This window comes from Schistocerca cancellata, chromosome 2 (genome assembly GCF_023864275.1).
Source record: "Schistocerca cancellata isolate TAMUIC-IGC-003103 chromosome 2, iqSchCanc2.1, whole genome shotgun sequence".
NCBI lineage: Eukaryota > Metazoa > Arthropoda > Insecta > Orthoptera > Acrididae > Schistocerca > Schistocerca cancellata.
Window position 1 is genome coordinate 60,182,409 of NC_064627.1, and position 19,951 is coordinate 60,202,359.

A 19,951-nucleotide genomic window follows, 5' to 3' on the forward strand; every position below is an offset into this window, starting at 1 on the left:
ACACGCACGGCACAGCGGACACACCAGGAACCGCGGTGTTGGCCGTCGAATGGCGCTAGCTGCGCAGCATTTGTGCACCGCCACCGTCAGTGTCAGCCAGTTTGCCGTGGCATACGGAGCTCCATCGCAGTCTTTAACACTGGTAGCATGCCGCGACAGCGTGGACGTGAACCGTATGTGCAGTTGACGGACTTTGAGCGAGGGCGTATAGTGGGCATGCGGGAGGCCGGGTGGACGTACCGCCGAATTGCTCAACACGTGGGGCGTGAGGTCTCCACAGTACATCGATGTTGTCGCCAGTGGTCGGCGGAAGGTGCACGTGCCCGTCGACCTGGGACCGGACCGCAGCGACGCACGGATGCACGCCAAGACCGTAGGATCCTACGCAGTGCCGTAGGGGAGCGCTCCGCCACTTCCCAGCAAATTAGGGACACTGTTGCTCCTGGGGTATCGGCGAGGACCATTCGCAACCGTCTCCATGAAGCTGGGCTACGGTCCCGCACACCGTTAGGCCGTCTTCCGCTCACGCCCCAACATCGTGCAGCCCGCCTCCAGTGGTGTCGCGACAGGCGTGAATGGAGGGACGAATGGAGACGTGTCGTCTTCAGCGATGAGAGTCGCTTCTGCCTTGGTGCCAATGATGGTCGTATGCGTGTTTGGCGCCGTGCAGGTGAGCGCCACAATCAGGACTGCATACGACCGAGGCACACAGGGCCAACACCCGGCATCATGGTGCGGGGAGCGATCTCCTACACTGGACGTACACCACTGGTGATCGTCGAGAGGACACTGAATAGTGCACGGTACATCCAAACCGTCATCGAACCCATCGTTCTACCATTCCTAGACCGGCAAGGGAACTTGCTGTTCCAACAGGACAATGCACGTCCGCATGTATCCCGTGCCACCCAACGTGCTCTAGAAGGTGTAAGTCAACTACCCTGGCCAGCAAGATCTCCGGATCTGTCCCCCATTGAGCATGTTTGGGACTGGATGAAGCGTCGTCTCACGCGGTCTGCACGTCCAGCACGAACGCTGGTCCAACTGAGGCGCCAGGTGGAAATGGCATGGCAAGGCGTTCCACAGGACTACATCCAGCATCTCTACGATCGTCTCCATGGGAGAATAGCAGCCTGCATTGCTGCGAAAGGTGGATATACACTGTACTAGTGCCGACATTGTGCATGCTCTGTTGCCTGTGTCTATGTGCCTGTGGTTCTGTCAGTGTGATCATGTGATGTATCTGACCCCAGGAATGTGTCAATAAAGTTTCCCCTTCCTGGGACAATGAATTCACGGTGTTCTTATTTCAATTTCCAGGAGTGTACATTCATCAAACCAGCCAGTATACAAATGATCAAAACATAATAATTAATACACAGTTTTCTCTACGAAATATGTATTACGTAATTGGCATGGGTTACACACCCTTGATATCACCACAAATCCCCTGAATCACGTGTATTACACGAATAAGAATAATATTGACAGCTAAGCTTCCTATCTAGCTATAACAACGAACGAGAAGACTGAGAAAGTGGTTTTTGGTTCCTCCCCTCTTCTGTATTCCTAATGCTACCCCTGTTCTTCCTTTTCCTGCTTTGTCCTCAGATATTCAAAGCGCTACGGAGTTCTACTGTCTTCAACGTATTCTGTATTTTCGGCTTCTTCTATTTCCCAATCACTGTTGCAGCATTAAGAGACACACCATTCATGACGAAAAAGACGTACCTACATATGATCATTTTCTCTTATGTATGTGGCTTCAGATATTAAAATAATGCTATTTCCAGCCTACATCATGTGGTAGCTGACGAGAATAAGACATTAACACTCGCGCACTGACGATGTGATAACGTTCCTTGCAGGAAATTAACGCTAACTCTGGTAATAAAGGTTCTCTATATTCACTCTACAGACAACCAATTCACTTTTTCGTTACTACGGTGCTCTAGTCACTTCAACTTCTCGAAACACTTCCGCTTACAGTCTGGAGATAGAACGAATGTGCCCCTACACGATAGGCAGCTGAAAGCATAAGGTGTTGGTTGGGTTGCCGACGCATCAGGCTTTACGCTTCCTTCTTTCGCTGCCGAAGCTGTAACATACGTTCATTTTTCAAAACTTTTTTCCGAATTTTGTTTCACATTAATTGTCTCTTTAGTTTGATACTCTCCATAAAACTTATCGAAGCACTTCTAAATCTGAAGTGATTTCTAACAGTATAAAATCCTAAATAACTAGATCACACAGCATTTGCAACACACTGTTGAATATGATTGACCCGCTGTGGAGAGCGATTTCCTTTAGTACGAAAGTAAAAATTAACGCTGTTTCTAAAAAAATATTCTTACTGTCTCTCTCACTAACGTATTACTTGACGAAAACTGTGGTAATTTCACGCCACTGTCCTCAAATATACACTCCTGGAAATGGAAAAAAGAACACATTGACACCGGTGTGTCAGACCCACCATACTTGCTCCGGACACTGCGAGAGGGCTGTACAAGCAATGATCACACGCACGGCACAGCGGACACACCAGGAACCGCGGTGTTGGCCGTCGAATGGCGCTAGCTGCGCAGCATTTGTGCACCGCCGCCGTCAGTGTCAGCCAGTTTGCCGTGGCATACGGAGCTCCATCGCAGTCTTTAACACTGGTAGCATGCCGCGACAGCGTGGACGTGAACCGTATGTGCAGTTGACGGACTTTGAGCGAGGGCGTATAGTGGGCATGCGGGAGGCTGGGTGGACGTACCGCCGAATTGCTCAACACGTGGGGCGTGAGGTCTCCACAGTACATCGATGTTGTCGTCAGTGGTCGGCGGAAGGTGCACGTGCCCGTCGACCTGGGACCGGACCGCAGCGACGCACGGATGCACGCCAAGACCGTAGGATCCTACGCAGTGCCGTAGGGGACCGCACCGCCACTTCCCAGCAAATTAGGCACACTGTTGCTCCTGGGGTATCGGCGAGGACCATTCGCAACCGTCTCCATGAAGCTGGGCTACGGTCCCGCACACCGTTAGGCCGTCTTCCGCTCACGCCCCAACATCGTGCAGCCCGCCTCCAGTGGTGTCGCGACAGGCGTGAATGGAGGGACGAATGGAGACGTGTCGTCTTCAGCGATGAGAGTCGCTACTTCCTTGGTGCCAATGATGGTCGTATGCGTGTTTGGCGCCGTGCAGGTGAGCGCCACAATCAGGACTGCATACGACCGAGGCACACAGGGCCAACACCCGGCATCATGGTGTGGGGAGCGATCTCCTACACTGGTCGTACACCACTGGTGATCGTCGAGGGGACACTGAATAGTGCACGGTACATCCAAACCGTCATCGAACCCATCGTTCTACCATTCCTAGACCGGCAAGGGAACTTGCTGTTCCAACAGGACAATGCACGTCCGCATGTATCCCGTGCCACCCAACGTGCTCTAGAAGGTGTAAGTCAACTACCCTGGCCAGCAAGATCTCCGGATCTGTCCCCCATTGAGCATGTTTGGGACTGGATGAAGCGTCGTCTCACGCGGTCTGCACGTCCAGCACGAACGCTGGTCCAACTGAGGCGCCAGGTGGAAATGGCATGGCAAGCCGTTCCACAGGACTACATCCAGCATCTCTACGATCGTCTCCATGGGAGAATAGCAGCCTGCATTGCTGCGAAAGGTGGATATACACTGTACTAGTGCCGACATTGTGCATGCTCTGTTGCCTGTGTCTATGTGCCTGTGGTTCTGTCAATGTGATCATGTGATGTATCTGACCCCAGGAATGTGTCAATAAAGTTTCCCCTTCCTGGGACAATGAATTCACGGTGTTCTTATTTCAATTTCCAGGAGTGTATGTTCGATACATTAGTGGGCTATAGTTCCGTAACTAACTATCGTAGAGAAGCGTGGAAGTGCAGATTGATCCTACACCACTGCTATAAGTTACGACGAAGCATCCTAGCTGTTAATGTATGATTATATTAAACATCGAAGAAAGACGAACCAAACAAGTGGAACGTTACAAAGAGAAAGCCAGAAAAATGCAGGCTTAGTCTAAGTTAAACCATCTCTTGATAGGGCATGACCTATTTTCAGTTGAAATTGCTCGGATAATTTTTATTTATATTGACCAGAGGCGCTGCAGTTATAATCTACAATATTTTTTCCAGAAGGCTGGCAAAGTGGTTCGAACCTGCACTTTGAAAATTTCCTTCTGGACCGAGTTAGAAACAGCGCTCTATCGATATTTCGGCTTAGACAGCCCATTCTCCTGCGTTACCAGGGGAATTGCGATAGAGACGGCATTGCGGTTGACGTAATGATCTGCGGGCGATCTTTCCATGTGTATGAGACGTGTGAAAAATGTAACGGAACTTCCCATTACGATTAAAACTACATAACTCATTGCTCACTTTATGAAGTAGCAGTAGTTCGGGTTCAGTCGCCTTTAGTTTCCGATATTTATTGTCACTGTGTAATTCGGCAGCACGCTCCTACCACCAGGTGCCTATTATTTATATATTAGTTGTTAATTACAGTTTCATCTGAAGTGTGAAAGGGTTTCTTGTAGGATATGTCAGTGAGATGTAGTTCAGAAATGTAGTAGCCCCAGTCCAGAAACGTTAATCTGTGTGCTGTACTATTTAAATAATCTCAAGGATATGCTTACTTGTATTAGGAGGGATGTATCCTTGTACATGCAGCACAAAAACAGACACAGAGCTATTGTTTCAGTTATAGACACTCGAAACGTAGTGAACCTAGCGTGTCTCTTGACTTTCTAAATTTGTCAGTCCGACTTCACCAAGAGACAGGAAGCACCAACACAAAATTAGGGTAAGCAGTATGAACAAACTTCCATTTTGCTTCCTCGCTGATTATTCATTTGCATTAAAAGACAAAAGAAAGATGCACCATCGAGGAATTATCCGAAGGGGTCGGAAATCTGTAAATGTGACGTACATGTACAGATTGACAGTTTCTTACAATTTCAGAAAAATTGGATGATTTATTGAAGAGAAAGAGTTTCACAAATTAGGCAATAAAGCAATGGTCCACCGCTGGCCCTTATGGAATCAGTTACTCTGTTTGGCATTGACAGAGTCGTTGGATATCCTCCTGAGGGATACCGTACCAAATTCTGTCCAACTCGTGCTTTAGATCGTCAGAATCCCGAGAAAGATAAAGCTCCAAATGTTCTCAACTGGGGGGAGATCCCGCGACCTCGCTGTCCACGGTATCACAACCAGCAGAAACTCTCGCTGTGTGCGGACGGGTGTTATGTTGCTGAAATGTGAGGTCAGGATGGTTTCTCATGAAAAAAAGAAATAGGCCATAGAATTTCGCCGATATACCGCTCATATCGCTGTGCCTTAAGGATACCGCGGATGACGACAAAAGGAGTCCTGCTGCTACAAAAAGAAATCTCATCACAGAACATCACCGAGAGTTGGCACGCCGTATGGAGGGTGACAGGTTGGCATCCCACAGATATTCGCTGATCATCGGGGCTCAGTTCGAATTGGGACTCAACGCTGAAAGTTCTACTCCATTCAGTGAGATTCCAGGCCGAATTTGCCCGACACCACTGCAAATGGGCTTGTTGCTGTACAAACGTCGACGGCAGTCGGCGCAAAGGGTGCCCTGAGCTCATCCCCTTATTAATGGTCCTTATGGCCACTGGAAGCGCCAGTTGCACGTCGGATCGATGATAACGATGAATCCAGGTCTCTGAGGATTGCTCGGTCCTCACGTTCTGTTCTCTCTCTAAGTCGACCGCTTCCTTCTTGATGCTGAGTTTGGCCTTCCCTGTCAACATCATCGAATAGTGGCATCCTTCCTACTCAAATGTCGAGTGATTCCGCGATTTCTCCGATTGGCTTCTTTGATCCTATCTATGGATTAAGACATTGCAAGATCCGCCTCAGTTGCGCAAATTTTCTGGTCTTTACCCAGGTTTCGGCTAGAATAATCTAGCCTTCTTCAGAAGCATAAAATTACTATAACATGCCGGAGTAAGGCATAGTCAACATTAAAAATTAAAACCTATAGTACCGTGGTACCATGTCGAATTCAAACTACTTAACTGAAGTCCAACCCCTGCATCACTCCACCACGCGGTCGGTTGGCAGCGGCAACTACGTTGGGCTGGACTTCAATTAAGCCGGTCGTTGTGGCCTAACGGTTCTAGGCGCTTCAGTCTGGAACCGCGTTACCGCTACGGTCGCAGGTTCGAATCCTGCCTCGGGCATGGATGTGTGTGATGTCCTTAGGTTAGTTAGGTTTAAGTAGTTCTAAGTTCTAGGGGACTGATGACCTCAGATGTTAAGTCCCATAGTGCTCAGAGCCATTTGAACCATTTGAACTTCAGTTAAGTAGTTTTAATTCGACATTGTGCCACGGTACTATAGGTTTTAATTTTTAATGTTGACTGTCCCTTACTCTGGCATGTTATAGTAATTTTATGCTTTTGAAGAAGGCTAGATTATTCTAGCCGAAACCTGAGTAAAGACCAGAAAATTTGAGGACCTGAGGCGGATCTGGCAATATCCTAGTCTATCACAGTTGCTGACGGGGTTGAAATATGCTAAAAATTCTTGCCTATCTATAGATCCTCTCTCAAATGATGGCATCTGAGTATGCTGTTCGCGCGTTTGCCTGTGAGGCATAGTTGCTGTCCAACTGGGTACACGGAATGAAATTCGCGAAGACTTCATGGCCTGATATTGGCATGTCCCCTGTTTACTACCCTTGCCAGTTGCGCTATGAAATTGCTCTTAAGCATCACACTTTCATACATCAGTCGCCAAAGTCGGCAATTTCGTAATCTCCATCGATACCTGTATGGAAATCAGTTTCTGACCAATTTGCAAAAAGCAAAGAGTGTTTATTGTGATGTGAAATATTCGACTGTCAGGCACACGTGGAATAAGAATAAGTAAATCCAGTAGTAATAATAAATCAGTAATAAGTCCAGTAGTAAAATAGGCCACTCGTTTCTACGATCGGCGGCGCCACACACGCGCAGCAGACCAGCGAGCACACCGCAACAGGCCGGAGACACATCTCCTCCACCACGTCACGTCACGTAACGTTGCGTGATCTCGTCGTCTCCGGAGCGAGATAAACCTGCCCGCACTGTGACAACAAGCCAGTGTCGCATCCAGTCTACCTGTTTACAACAAACGGACTACCTGCCCTCTTGTTGAGGAACTACACTGCGAGCTTGTATTATGTTGGGTTTATTTTTATTAGCAAAAAAATGGCTATGAGCACTATGGAACTTAACTTCTGAGGTCATCAGTCCCCTAGAACTTAGAACTAGTGAAACCTAACTAACCTAAGGACATCACACACGTCCATGCCCGAGGCAGGATTCGAACCTGCGACCGTAGCGGTCACGCGGTTCCAGACTGCAGCGCCTAGAACCACTCGGCCACTCCGGCCGGCTTTTCATAGCAGTACGAAAAAAATGTGTGTGATATCTTATGGGACCTAAATTATCCTAAGGACAAACACACACACCTATTCCCGAAGGAGGACTTGAACCTCCGCCGGGACCAGCTGCACAGTCCATGACTGCAGCATAGCAGTACGGCGGACTTGGGATTTCTTCGTAGATTCTATGTATTTACTAGCGTTCATCGTTTGTATAACGGTAGCCAGCCAGGAGTTCGTATTATGAGCTGCTCTCTCACCTTATAACAAACTTGTAACTAGCCATGTTCTAACACCCGCCACGTTGAAGTTAACACTAGATTAGTTGAAGTTAACACTAGATTAGCTATAACTCGTAAATGACAATGTGACGAATTTTGGTTTTCTGGTTTGTACGAAGTGTCGCTATAGATAAACAGGACTATCCCTGCAACACTCCATACGAAATTTCCATTGATGGAAAGAGTGCTCGAAGTCTTCTCATCTGAGCTCCTTGATGACGCGTGCCTCTTTTTCTTTTACTGCTTCAATAGACAGGATTTCTGTTCCTTTTAATGGGTATTTTACCTTGGGGAATAAGTAAGGAGTAGGTTATTCGATCGATTGCTGAAACTGTAGAAAATGATAAAGGATGCGTAACGCAAACTCCCCCGAGGTGAGGCTAAAAAGGTGGGTGTCTAACACTGGGATGCTGTCAGTACGGTGTGAGCCGGTGCGTCATCTTAATCCAGAACCCATCACTTGTTCTTCCACAATTCTGGCCTTTTTTTCTCTTATTTCTTCCGGAGTTGAGCAAGAATCTCAAGGTAGTCATTTTGATTAATACACTCCTGGAAATGGAAAAAAGAACACATTGACACCGGTGTGTCAGACCCACCATACTTGCTCCGGACACTGCGAGAGGGCTGTACAAGCAATGATCACACGCACGGCACAGCGGACACACCAGGAACCGTGGTGTTGGCCGTCGAATGGCGCTAGTTGCGCAGCATTTGTGTACCGCCGCCGTCAGTGTCAGCCAGTTTGCCGTGGCATACGGAGCTCCATCGCAGTCTTTAACACTGGTAGCATGCCGCGACAGCGTGGACGTGAACCGTATGTGCAGTTGACGGACTTTGAGCGAGGGCGTATAGTGGGCATGCGGGAGGCCGGGTGGACGTACCGCCGAATTGCTCAACACGTGGGGCGTGAGGTCTCCACAGTACATCGATGTTGTCGCCAGTGGTCGGCGGAAGGTGCACGTGCCCGTCGACCTGGGACCGGACCGCAGCGACGCACGGATGCACGCCAAGACCGTAGGATCCTACGCAGTGCCGTAGGGGAGCGCTCCGCCACTTCCCAGCAAATTAGGGACACTGTTGCTCCTGGGGTATCGGCGAGGACCATTCGCAACCGTCTCCATGAAGCTGGGCTACGGTCCCGCACACCGTTAGGCCGTCTTCCGCTCACGCCCCAACATCGTGCAGCCCGCCTCCAGTGGTGTCGCGACAGGCGTGAATGGAGGGACGAATGGAGACGTGTCGTCTTCAGCGATGAGAGTCGCTTCTGCCTTGGTGCCAATGATGGTCGTATGCGTGTTTGGCGCCGTGCAGGTGAGCGCCACAATCAGGACTGCATACGACCGAGGCACACAGGGCCAACACCCGGCATCATGGTGTGGGGAGCGATCTCCTACACTGGCCGTACACCACTGGTGATCGTCGAGGGGACACTGAATAGTGCACGGTACATCCAAACCGTCATCGAACCCATCGTTCTAGCATTCCTAGACCGGCAAGGGAACTTGCTGTTCCAACAGGACAATGCACGTCCGCATGTATCCCGTGCCACCCAACGTGCTCTAGAAGGTGTAAGTCAACTACCCTGGCCAGCAAGATCTCCGGATCTGTCCCCCATTGAGCATGTTTGGGACTGGATGAAGCGTCGTCTCACGCGGTCTGCACGTCCAGCACGAACGCTGGTCCAACTGAGGCGCCAGGTGGAAATGGCATGGCAAGCCGTTCCACAGGACTACATCCAGCATCTCTACGATCGTCTCCATGGGAGAATAGCAGCCTGCATTGCTGCGAAAGGTGGATATACACTGTACTAGTGCCGACATTGTGCATGCTCTGTTGCCTGTGTCTATGTGCCTGTGGTTCTGTCAGTGTGATCATGTGATGTATCTGACCCCAGGAATGTGTCAATAAAGTTTCCCCTTCCTGAGACAATGAATTCACGGTGTTCTTATTTCAATTTCCAGGAGTGTAGTTTGACCTTCAGGAACCTAGCGAAGACACACGACTCTACGAATGTGGAAAAAAAAAACCGCCATCATGGCTTTGAGTCTTGATTTGTTCAATCGAGCTTTTTTCGCTGTCGGTGAAGCCAGCGCGTGGACTGGCTCTTATTTTCTGGATAGAAAGTAAAAAACCAAGAACGCTACTTAATATCACTCCTTTCAAAAAATTAGTATCCTTTTCAGTGGTATTCAAGCTGTCAGTACGAACATTTTCACGAGCTTTCTTTTGTTCGATTGTGAGAATCTTCGGCACCAATTTCGTGCACTTTTATCATGTTACGTTCATTATGTACAGTTTGTGTTACGCATCCTTTATCAGTTTCTACAGTTTCTACAGTTTCGAATACCATCCGATCGAATCAGATTATGTACTTTTTCGATATTTTCATCCGTTTTTTGACGTTGAAGAGCGTCGCGGGGGTGAGTTATCTTCAACATCTTCTAGGGCATTATGGAAACGCTTGAACTACTCAAAAATTCATGTTCTCGATAAACAGTCTTTGCCATATACTTCTTTTAGTAAAAGATAGGCTTCAATAGCAGTTTCCACATATTTTATGCGAAACTTCACGGCAATTCGTTGCCCCATTATTAAATTTATCATTTTTTTCCGAAAAAAGCAGCTCTCACACACAAAAGAACGTCACGGCCACACTGATTTGTCTACAGAACTCAGAGATCAGAGGTGCTGCATTCGACTGAGAGGGCTTCACGTTTCACAGTTATTGGTTGTTCATCTTTGGCGCGTGCGTATTTACTCTGTCATAACATCAGTCCAATAATTTTACAGCTACTGGTCGTATTCTAATAACAGTCGTATATGCATACTTCCTCTGGTATGTTTGTTTTATTTGTTTCTATACTTGTAGCCCGTTGCACGTCTGAACCCCATCATAAGGCGATCGTTGCAAGCCGATTAATGCGTAACAATATCATGTCGACAGCCTAAATCTCAACAACGGTAAATTCTGCCACACGTGAAGAAAATTTGTTTCCAGCTACCTCCACTTCTTATGGTGAAGTCCACTGTCACGTAGTCACACTTGGCAAGTACCTTCGTCTAAAGTATTCTGTTTGTTCATCCACAGACTTCAACAAAATGGTCAGTCATTGCATCAAAACAAAAAAAAGCCTTTAGACTGCACTGCGTAAATTAATTTACGAAAACTGGGGATGACACAGAAATGTTGCCTGCAGAAGACCATATTAAAGTCAGGAAGCTTGGGTCTTCGCGATGGTTACACTTCCTGGCTGAGGAGCATATGACATGCTATGCATCAAGGTCTAAAGTTGTATATTTCATGAGAAAATTAGTTTCTACTGCTCTCAGCTATGTTCTGTTCTTTCTTGTAATTCTGAAACATTTACAACCGCTTATTGTTGAGGGTCACGCACTAGATTTACTTCATGTCTCACCTATAGAGTGCTTCTGAACTTCTGTCCAACCACCCTATCTCCATATCATTGATCCCATTGTCGATTACAAGCGATGCCGTCTGGCCAACAGTGCCTACATTCCTCTCTGTTTTCGCCGCAGTACAGACATGCAGTGTTTTTAAAAAAAACTTATTTTTAATACACTGTCGGAAAGGTTCTCCACATCGTTAACTGGATAAACATGCTTCCCTGGAAACAACAAGGTATTCAGTGATTGTTTCCCCATATGTATTCCAATAGTTTTGCAATTTGTCTGCTGTGGACCTAGCGTCTTGTGAACTTAAATCTTTTTGTAGCAACTAAAGAATGTTTCCACTATTTTGTAACTCTGAGTGGTCAAATAAAATATTTTTTTCCTATTTATATATATTGCAGAATTCTATTGGTTTAAAACCTCCTTATCCGCGCTTTAAGGAGTCAAATTACGGGAACTTCCTTCTATACAAGTAACATATTTCAATAAAAAATATCTGTTTTGGCATGTATTTCGAGCTTTCGTCAGTGTTTACAAACTGTAACGATCGAGTGATACTATTCCATGCAAATGTAAGTTTCAGTTACCGTAGAATATATGAGAGAACTCATATAGCTGGTACGTATTGCTGATGATTACGAGACAGTGTATGTTGTCGAGTATTGTAGCTTACTACTCAATCTAAACCACTACGCGAGTAGCCTAAACTACAAAGAAACATTTCTTATAATAATTGCCCGTTCGGTTATATGTTTTGTTGAGCTTCACATCGTAATAATCCAAATGGGGTATCAAACTCAGCAGAGTGAGGACTAATTCTGTAAAAAAAAAAAGTTTTAATTACTCGAAAGCAAACAATGTAATAAATATTTAATTAGGAATTTGAAGGATAACTGAAATATTTTATGAACACCTGCTTTAGGCATGTATGAGGTGTCAAAAAATATCGAATCACAGCATAAATTGAAACTTCTCTGCTTTCTCTTTATCTATATACTCTCAATAATAATAGAATACCGATTGGCATTCAAACATTATTTTTTCATTCTTTCTACACAAAACTTGAAGATAAAAAAATTGAGAAGAAAGTCAAATGATTTGTCGAAAAGTAAGACATTAAGTACATTATAGAAACATCTGACGCGTTTTTGAATGATTTTCGAAATCATGAACAGAAAATAAGGGGCCGATTGAGAATTTAAAGTTCAGTGTTCAGCTTAGAATCTTAGAATTTTAAAAATGTATCAGAGGATATTAGTCTGGCGGAATTTCACTCAGTGGTCCCCTTACATCACCAGTGTACGAACATTTCAGCTGCTGTATATGATTTCGAGCATCATTCGAAGGTGCATCAAATGTTTCTCTCACTTATCTTACTCCTTACTTCTGTACAAATCATTTCACAATACATTTGACCATGTTGTTTCAAAACAATTTTATTTACTACTTTATTTACATGGTGCAACTGATAATTGTTATGTTCTTGAAGGCAAGTAACCTTCCTTTTAGCTGATGTAATGGTGTCAGTGATTATCTGCTATATACAGTAGTTCACGATACTTACACGGTCCAGTCGCATTAACGTGACCACCGCCTGTATTTTATGTCGTTGTCCGATAACCAATCCAACCGGCAGATGGCAGCAGTAGCTGTGGTGTCACCGCCAGACACCACACTTGCTAGGTGGTAGCTTTAAATCGGCCGCGGCCCATTAGTACATGTCGGACCCGCGTGTCGCCACTGTCAGTAACTGCAGACCGAGCGCCACCACACGGCAGGTCTAGAGAGACGTACTAGCACTCGCCCCAGTTGTACGACGACTTTGCTAGCGACTACACTGACGAAGCCTTTCTCTCATTTGCCGAGAGATAATTAGAATAGCCTTCAGCTAAGTCCATGGCTACGACCTAGCAAGGCGCCATTAACCATTTCTAGAGAGAGTCTCACTTGTATCATCAAGAATGCTGTATACAAATGATGGATTAAAGTTAAGTATTCCAGCAGCTACGAACTTTTCTTTATAGCATTCATTACGTATCCTGTTTCAGACCTAAAGCAAGCCTGCGTGTGTAAACGCGTGCCTTTCGGTTACCCGTCTCTGTGGACTGGCTGTCTTGTCAGTCCACAACAGTAGCAATAGAGACTACACAAAGTACGTGGAGAGGACGCGGATAGCAGTCTTTGTCGTCCCCGGTAGCTGAGTGAAGCCGGCACGGTAGCTCAGCGTGTTCGGTCAGAGAGCGGGTTGGCCTCCGTAATAAAAAAAAACTGAGTCAAACGATTAACAAACGAACTTCACCGGATGTTATGCGACGTCCGCAGCGAACAAACACAACAATCAACAACGAACAAAATCGAGGGTAAGAAAAAAAACGCGGTCATCGCGACAGACTGTCAATCCTACGGGCCCGGGTTCGATTCCCGGCTGGGTCGGAGATTTTCACCGCTCAGGGACTGGGTGTGGTGTTGCCCTAATCATCATCATTTCACCCCCATCGACGCGCAAGTCGCCGAAGTGGCGTCAAATCGAAAGACTTGCACCAGGCGAACGGTCTACCTGACGGGAGGCCCTCGTCACACGACATTGTTATTATTATGTCGTAATGCGGGAACGGAGCGGTGTATCGGATGTTCAAAAGGGCACGGTCTTGGCTTTCGGGCCAACGCTACAAAAATTTACGAAACGGTTTAGTTTATAAACTGTTGGCGTCGAGGCATCTGTGATGTACCACGGGCCATAGATGACAAGGATGAAAGACGGCTGCGGGGTTGTGCGGGCGAATAGACGTGAAATTGTTGAGAAACTGACCGCCCAAGGGGCCACCAACAATGTCTCGTAAACAACCGTTCAGCGAACATTGCTGCGTAGGTGCCCCCGCAATATGCTCCTGGTTTGTTCGCCCATACTGACTGCTGTTCATCGGTGACGAAGGCTGGAACTTGCATGCCAGTATCGCAACTGGACGTCCACCTAGTGCCGCCAGGAGGCCTTTTCAGATGTACCACGTGTTATGCTCCGACGGACAGATGGCCGTTGGTATGTACGGCGTGAAACCCTCCAACAATCGTCGGAAAGGTACAGGCCGGAGGGCAATCGCTCTGTGATATCGTCATTTTGTAAGGCACAATGGATCAATACATGTATGCGTCTATCCTTGGGAACATTGTGCATCCCTATCTTTTTCCTCAGCACGATGGCATCTACCAGTAGGACAATGCAACGTGTCACAAAGTTTGCAGCGTGTGTGTGCGTGGCTCGAAAGGCACCAGGGTGAGTTTACCGTACTCCCTTGGCCAGAAGCTCTCCGGATGTAAACCTAGTCGAGAATCTGTGGACCACAGCAGTCGGTCTGTCTGCGCCGTGGATCCTCACTCGAGAAACTTGGCGCAGAATGCTACGGCACTGAAGTTGGCACAGCTCCACATCCCTGTCGGTACTTCCAGAACGTTACCGATTATCTTCCTGCAAGTGTCGCAGCGATACACGCTACCACAGGTGGTTATACGGGTTAATAATAGGTGGTGACATTAATGTGACTGGACAGCGTATTTCGACATGTACTATTTCTTATGCATTTCTGTTAACATGTAGTTGAACTAAATATGATTTTTTGATAAAGACTGCTTTTCGATAGATAAATACACACTACAGTTTTGGTAATTTCGTGATGTTGTTGTTGTGGTCTTCAGTCCAGAGACTGGTTTGATGCAGCTCTCCATGCTGCTCTATCCTGTGCAAGCTTCTTCATCTCCCAGAACCTACTGCAACCTACATCCTTCTGAATCTGTTTAGTGTATTCATCTCTTGGTCCCCCTCTACGATTTTTACCCTCCACGCTGCACTCCAATACTAAATTGGTGATCCCTTGATACCTCAGAACTTGTCCTGCCAACCGATCCCTTCTTCTACTCAAGTATTCCCACAAATTTCTCTTCTCCCCATTCTATTCAAAACCTCCTCATTATTTATGTGATCTACCCATCTAATCTTCAGCATTCTTCTGTAGCACCACATTTCGAAAGCTTCTATTCCCTTATTGTCCAAAATATTTATCGTCCATGTTTCAATTCCATACACGGCTACACTCCATACAAATACTTTCAGAAACGACTTCCTGAGATTTAAATCTATGCTCGATGTTAACAAATTCCTCTTCAGAAACGCTTTCCTTGCCATTGCCAGTCTACATTTTATATCCTCTCTACTTCGACTATCATCAGTTATTTTGCTCCCCAAACAGCAAAACTCCTTTACTACTTTAAGTGTCTCATTTCATACTCTAATTCCCTCAGCATCACCCGACTTAATTCGACTACATTCCATTATCGTCGTTTTGCTTTTGTTGATGTTCATCTTATAACCTTCTTTCAAGACACTGTCCATTCCGTTCAACTGCTCTTGCAAGTCCTCTGTTGTCTCTGACAGAATTACAATGTTATCGGCGAACCTTAAAGTTTTTATTTCTTCTCCATGGATTTTAATACCTACTCCGAATTTTTCTTTGTTTCCTTCACTGCTTGCTCAAGATACAGATTGAATAACATTGGGGAGAGGCTACAACCCTGTCTCACTCCTTTCCCAACCACTGCTTCCCTTTCATGTCCCTCGACTCTTATAACTGCCATCTGCATTCTGTACAAATTGTAAATAGTCTTTCGCTCCCTGAATTTTACCCCTGCCACCTTCAGAATTTGAAAGAGAGTATTCCAGTCAACGTTGTCAAAAGCTTTCTCTAAGTCTGCAAATGCTAGAAACGTAGGTTTGCCTTTCCTTAATCTATCTTCTAAGATTAGTCACAGGCTCAGTCTTGACTCTCGTGTTCCAACATATCTACGGAATCCAAACTGATCTTCCCCGAGGTCGGCTTCTACTAGTTTTTCCATTCGTCTGTAAAGAATTCGCGTTAGTATTTTGCAGCTGTGTCTTATTAAGGTGATAGTTCGGTAATTTTCACATCTGTCAACACCTGCTTTCTTTGGGATTGGAATTATTATATTCTTCTTGAAGTCTGAGATTATTTCGCCTGTCTCATACATCTTGCTCACCAGATGGTAGAGTTTTGTCAGGGCTGACTCTCCCAGGGCTATCAGTAGTTCTAATTTCGAGATACCGCTCCTTAAACCTCGCCATTCGACTGATGTGAATTAGGAAAACTATGGAGGATCTTAATCTGAATAGATGGACGCGGATTTTAAGTGTATATCTCCTAAATGTGATTTCGTCGCCTTAAACAGTGTACAACCTCACTCGGTGGCAGCCCGAGAGAATGTCCTCAGTTGCGACAGCCGAACCTGCTGCACTAGCAGGTCGCTGGGGTGACCCGCAGCATGGAGCTCTGCCAGACGCCATTCTCCACAGCTCACCTGATACGTCCTGCAGGTAACTGCCCCGGCAAGCCCGTTGGCCCATTAACGCAAGTGAAGTGACGCAATGTGCCTGCGTTACTAATGGCTGTAGCAAGGTGTCTACCGGCTTACATGTCGAGTGCGTGAACGGAGCGTTGGGAGAGGCGAGCAGCCGTTACTTGTCGCTTACAGAGAGACTAATACGGGTTACCTGATAAGGTCTGCTCTACTGGCGTTGGAACATAACTTCAGCTACAATTCAGATTGCTACTGATTGCGAAAACAGCCGAGTAATCGTAAAATGTAAACGAAATTTTAGTGGTGTATGACTCCAAGTTGTAAAAACATCTAGTAGGAAAACAACTATAAATGAAAACAATATGTAAGAACCGTTGCCGACCGCTGCATCGAGCACCAGCGCCATCTGAAATACAGGTATTTGGAAAAATCAGCCGTGGCTGAACATAGCCTGCTTAACAAGCATAAGATTTTATTTGAAGAAACCCGAGTAATAGCCCACGCATCGAATTACTGGGACTCTGTGATCCGGGAAGCAGTCGAAATTAGACTTAGCGATAATAACTTTAACAGAGATAACGGCTATGCACTTAGCAACACTTGGAAGAGTGCACTGGATAAAGAAAAGTCGCAGAGAAAAACTTTCCGCACTTTACCTCCTGATTCAAGGGATGGCGCTGCAAGCAACGCGGAATAGAAACTACATCTATGGAAGTAGAGGGCACCACTTCACTACGCGCCATATCTCTGTTGCTATGACGTATTCCAGCCAATCAGAAGCCGTCCTTCGCATATAAAAGTGGGAGCCTCGCTAGTTCACGACAGTCAGTTTCAGCCCTGAGGACGACCATGGAGGTAATGGTCGAAAGCTTGGTGTTTTATCCTGAATTGACGTGGCATGTACACCAAGAGATTTTTATTCAAGAAATACGTCGCGAAAGACTTCGTAGCCATAAAATATGTATCTGTTTATCATACCTTGCGCTGCTCTACGAATCTCCGTACCGTTGAACAAAAACTGTTGTGACTGTACTTTCGTCTTATTTTGTAGTGTATTCAGTAATCTGTAAGGGACAGTCAAATGAAAACCAAACACCCACCACAACGAGGCCATGGAATATTTCCGTTCGAAAGTAAACCCCACACGCGTTCAGACATTTATCCCATTGGGAGACGAGGCGACAAATTTCTGTTTCGTAGAACGCGGTCGGCCGCTGACGGATCCACAACAGCACCCTTCCTCGTCTGACTGAAACAGACTTCCATGCATATCTTCAGGTCGCCAAAGAAGTGAAAATCATACGGTGAACTATCCTGGCTGTACGAATCATGTTGCATTGCTTTACAACCAAATAGCTGAAAAGTAGCCTTCGTCCTACTGGTAGTGTTAGGGCAACTGCTCTCGTGCAAGAGGACGATCCCGTCGGACACCATTCTTGGGCATTTTGTCTTTATGGCGCGTCGTAGTTTCTGCAAAGTGCCTTCATAGTGCTGCGCATTGATTGTGATTCCACGCACGACGAACTCGACGAGCAGAGGACCCCTGCAGTCGAAGAAGGAGGTCGTCATGGCCTTACTGGAACTTGTGTCAGCAGCTTTGGATTCCTGTGGCGTGGGAGATGAGAGATGTTTCACTGGTGGCTTTGCCGCCTGCCCTCAGGCTGTCGGAAGGCTGTTGTACAGAATCATCCTGTTGTACGATACACTGCCAACTGGACGAAGGCCACACTTAAGTGATTTGGCTTAGAAACGCTGTAATATCCTCCATACAGACCAGACCTTTCGCCGTCTAAATTTTCACATCTTTGGTGACATGAAGAAGACATGCATAGAGGTAGGTTTCAGTCGGACGAGGAAGCGCAAGAGTGGGTGCGTATGTGGAGCCGCCAACGGCCGATCGCGTTCTACCAAATAGGAAATGATCGTCTTGTCTCGCTGAGAGATAAATGTCTTAACGCCTGTGGTGATTAGTTCTGAAAGTGGTGGGTGTTTAGTTTTTATTTGACTTTCTCGCATATTGCGGGTAACTGATCCTGCTTTTTTAATATTTATGTGCAGAACTGATGTTTTTCGTAATAACTTGACTATTCTATTACACAGTTATTTATATGAAAAGCGAGACACCCAAAGACCTAACCTAGTAACTAATAACAAAGATAATTTACAAAAAAGGAAGGAAAATATAATCCCAAGTATCCTATAAGAATATAGATTGAGATTTACATAACAGCCACCCCCTTCCATTCCACCCTCCTGGTTACACAAGGTGCTACCCAAAATTTCCGAGAATATGGATATTGCGCCCAAATAATCAGCAGGAGAAACCTCCGCCGCCTAGCGCGTCCTGTTAAGTCTTGTTGCTTCCACAATGCCATGCGGCTTCATTGTGAGTGCATAGGTTTGATCGGTTTTGCTGATTTCTGTATATAGTATTCTTCTATCTACGCGAATTTCGATCTGGATGTGTGTGGATGATATAAAGTAACAAAGGATCTGGATTAAGTGTTATTTTAAGCTCAGTTAGACTGCACCTAAAACACAACGCGTGCTAAGGGAGATTCTTGATCAGCAATCTTTGAGCCGAGCAACAAAACTTGAGAGCTTTAAGCGGTTTAAAGATGACCGGGATTCTGTGACGCAAATACTCGGATCGGTTGTTATCATGCAAAACTCCGGAAACGATCGAGAAAGTTCGTGAAGTGATTCACAAGGACAGTACACAGAAAATTATGTATGAACTTTTTGAAATCATCGGATTGTCATACAGGGCATGCAAACGCTTGCTGACTGATGAACTGACGACTTGCAGGGAAGTTTCTTCTTCGTCTTTTGGGCGCCGACCAACGAGACCATCAGGTTAAGTGTGTGCAGAACTGTAGAAGATAGTTTGAGATAATCGCAGTATCCCGTCCAAGAACGTATATGCCGATTGATCATGGCTTAGGATCCTGAAACAAAACATCAGTCTTCGCAAGGTAAGACACCAGCCTCTCCGTGGCCCAAAAAAGCGACCAAGTTCGCAGCAACACCATTTCAGTGCCACTATTTTCTTTTTTATATTCATGGAATTATTTGTAAGAAATTTATTTCATGTGGCCGGACAGTCACAGGGAAGATCCGCTGAGATCTTTTGAGAAGATTTAGAGAAGATGTTAGGCAGACGACCTGACAGATGGTAAAACAGACCTGTGTTCTGCATCATGACAATGGATTTGCACATACGTTGCTCTTTGTGAGGTCCCAAAAATGAAACTGGAGTTGAAAGGGCTGATACACTCCTGGAAATTGAAATAAGAACACCGTGAATTCATTGTCCCAGGAAGGGGAAACTTTATTGACACATTCCTGGGGTCAGATACATCACATGATCACACTGACAGAACCACACGCACATAGACACAGGCAACAGAGCATGCACAATGTCGGCACTAGTACAGTGTATATCCACCTTTCGCAGCAATGCAGG